This window comes from Quercus robur, chromosome 7 (genome assembly GCF_932294415.1).
Source record: "Quercus robur chromosome 7, dhQueRobu3.1, whole genome shotgun sequence".
Taxonomy (NCBI): Eukaryota; Viridiplantae; Streptophyta; class Magnoliopsida; order Fagales; family Fagaceae; genus Quercus; species Quercus robur.
In genome coordinates, this window is record NC_065540.1 from 46,426,007 (window position 1) to 46,429,808 (window position 3,802).

A 3,802-nucleotide genomic window follows, 5' to 3' on the forward strand; every position below is an offset into this window, starting at 1 on the left:
CAGAGGAAAAAAGTTTGGCATTTCCCCAAACTCCATCGCAGATCTTCTCAGTATCACCAGACCTCAGAATGTGGATCTAACTCCTTACGATGATCGAACTCCAGAGGTTGAAGAAATTCTACAAATCCTAGGATCCGATCATGAAGTATCCAATGGAAAATCCATCAGTGTTTCCTCTCTTCCTCCAAAACTGAGAGTGCTTACAATTGTGATGTTTCACAATTTGTACCCTTTATCAAGCACTGGGTATATGAACCTCGGACGTGCTTTGTTTCTTCATGATCTAATCTCTGATGTGGAAATAGACATCTGTGCTCATATCTTTCATGTTCTGCGCAAAACGGTTCTACGAACTGAGTCTCGGATATGCATTCCTTTCTGCTGTCTCATTTCAAGGATCTTCAAGCTCAAGGGAATTTATCCAACGGCAGATGAATCTCCTCTCTCAAAACCAAGTCCAATCAACATGCGTACATTCAATGCAAGCATTGGACATAGTCGGAAGAGAGCCAAACCAGAAACTTCTGCATCTCACAGTGGCCTCTCATTTCAGCACTCTCTCCTTTGATGAGAAACTTGATCGCATTGTATCCTCTGTCCACGAGTTGAATACAAAGATGTCCGGACTCACAGCTACTCTACACCATCACAGCACTCGATGAGATATGAAGTTTACCTCTCTTCAAACTCAATTGGATCAAATTCAGAGAAAGCTGGAAGAGGATGAATAGCCTATTCCATGACAAAAAGGGGGAGTGATAGGCCTGATCAGAGGGGGAGGATATTACCTAAGGGGGAGTGTCTTTACATTCTTCTTCAGTTTAAGTTGATATATTGTGTTTTGTAAATTGTTATATAGTTTTTGTACCCATGTGCTTTTGTAAGCTTTTAGAGTTAATGTTTTATGCATAGTTTGTAGGCTTTATGGTATGTACCTTGCTTAATGCAGCCTTTATGCTATGTTGAAATCAGTACTTATATCTAAATGTCTTGCATTTTGATTTATGTACTGTCACTCTTGTGCCCTTGTAGGATTGTTCCTAGATGCATATACCTTGTGTATTATGCATTGATTGAGTGTTGATCATGCAAGTATCTTGCCTTGTACTTGTTAACTTGTATGTCCTTGTGTTCATTCCAAGTGTGAATGAGCACTGTGATCACTACCTTGTGGTGTTCACTTGGTTGATCAAGCCATGGTTTGTTTCTTAACTCCATTTTTTGCTTGATCACATATTGCCTGTTTCATATGCATTTTATGATTTTCTGCTTACAATGATCATGGTGTATTGTTGTGTTTCAGGAGTATTATGTTCATATGATTCAAGTGCTTCACAGCTTCTAGAGTTAGGTGTGAGTGAGTTTTGTTCAACTGTTCCCAACTCACATGTTAAGTCTAGAGTCTGTTTTAGGATTTTGTCACGGAATAGCCAAAGGGGGAGATTGTAAGGTTGAATTTATTCAACCATCTAATTGGCTTTATTCCGTGCCAAATTTGCTTGTAATTCAGCATTTAGTAACCCTGTATTTAGGTGGGTTTGATGTAAGAGTAGTGAGTGAGATAGAGTGTAGTTTTCTCAAGAGTGTGCAAGAAAACAGAGACTCGCGGCTTGGCCTCGCGGGTGACTCGCGGCTGCAAGCCGCCAGACGTAGCACATGTGCCAAACATGCTGGAAGGTGAACAGTCATGCAAGCTGGAGCACTACAGGACAAAACAGGACAACTGGCCATACGGTTATCTCGCGACTGGATCTCGCGACTTAGTCAAGCCGCGAGGTCAAGCCGCGAGCCACCCCTGTTTTGTAAAACCTGACGTTTCACATTCCTCTCACACTCCAGTATAAATACCCTTTTTACCTACGATTGTAAGAGAGCTTCCAGAGAGAATTTTGAGAGAGAAACCCTAAAGAAAAACAAGATTGATTCACTCACAATCTATACATTAGAGTCTCTTCAAATTCCTCAACTCTCTTCCTCTCCATTGTTAAATCCTTGAGAGGCATTATACCAAACCTGGTTCTCACCATTATCATTACTATGAGAGAGCTGTTTGGATTTCTGGGAAGCAGTTAGGAAGGAACTAATCTTCATTGGTTGATGCTACGGTCTAGTAGCGGAATCCGGGAAGCTAGAAAAGAAAAAGGTTCGGCGCAACCTCGTTGGAGCAAGAAGCTTGGAGGGCTTAGGTGCACTGGGTAGATTAGGCTTGGAGGGTCTATTGCTGTCCATGTATCCCAACTGTATTTTCTAGTGGATTGTTTACCGCTTGGAGGGCGGTGAAGAGGTTTTACGCCGAGGGCTTCGGTTTCCTCTTCGATAACACATCGCGTGTTGTCTTTGTGTTTGCATCTTCTTTCCTCTCTATCTTTGCCTTTTCATTATCTGCTGTGGATTGTGATTTTAATTTGGCTTAGATAGTTTTACCAATTCTGTATTAAGCTTTTGTTCATCTTCTGCACAGTATTTGTTTGATATAAAGCTTGTATTGGTATTTTGTATATTGGGGGTCTAAACGTTCAAGGGTGTTTATACACGTTTTTGAACTTTCATTTGGTATCAGAGCGGATACACTGTTATTGGTTTCATTACCATTGTGTGATCCTTGACTCCCTTTTGAGATGGATAGGTCTCAATCCCTAAATGCACCTCCATATTTTGATGGTAGTAATTATGCTTTTTGGAAGGTTCGCATGAGAGCTTTTCTGTGTTCTATTGATGAATCTATTTGGGATTCTGTTGAGATTGGTTGGACCAGACCTGAGGCAGCCAAATCTACATGGGATAAGGCAGCACTTGCTGCATCTAATGCTAACAGTAAAGCACTTAATGCTATTTTCTGTGGTGTGTCTCCAGATGAATTTCACAGGATTTCTCATATTACTGTTGCCAAAGAAGCATGTGAGATATTGGAAACCACCTATGAAGGCACGAAGAAAGTGAAAGACACCAAGTTGCAAATGCTAACCACTCGGTTTGAGGAGCTCAAAATGAGTGAGGATGAGTCCTTTGACTCTTTCTATGGGAAGCTAATTGAGGTGGTTGTCAGCAAGTTCAACTTGGGGGAGAAAACGGAGGATTCTAAAATTGTAAGGAAGATCCTTCGATCTTTGCCGGAGAGTTTTCGTGCTAAAGTGACAGCGATTGAAGAGAGCAAGGACCTTGGTGACATCAAAGTCCAGGAGCTGGTTGGTTCTCTTCAGACTTATGAGATGACGCTGCCCAATCAACGGAAGAGTACATCTCTTGCTCTTAAGACCATTAATGAGAAGGTGGAAGATCAAGACTCATCGGGAGAAGATGTGGTTGACAAAGATGTTGCATACCTTGTCAAAAATTTCAGAAAGTTCTTGAAATTCAAAAATAATGGCAAATTTGATGATAAAAGAAAATTCCAAAGTTCTGGAAGGGAGAAAAGGGAATTCAAAAGGAAAGATGGAAAAGAATCTCAACCTACACAAGGTGTCACTTGTTTCGAATGTAATGGGCATGGACACTTTAAGAAGGAATGTCCGAATTATTTGAAATCGAAAGGCAAAGTGTATGCCACAACATTGAGTGACTCGGATTCATCAGACTCAGAATCTGAAGAAAGCTGTGATGGAGAAGGGAACTATTCAGCTTTTATGACTATTGCTCATGTTGAGTCTTCAGATGAGTTGAATCTGCTTGTATGAGACCTTGAAGAACATAGTGATGATGAATCACTAGGAATTGTTGAAGAATCAGATGCTGAAGAAGATGAAAGCACAGCAAATCTTCAAGAGAATTATAACTCACTCTTAGAGAAGTCGGGTGAGTACAC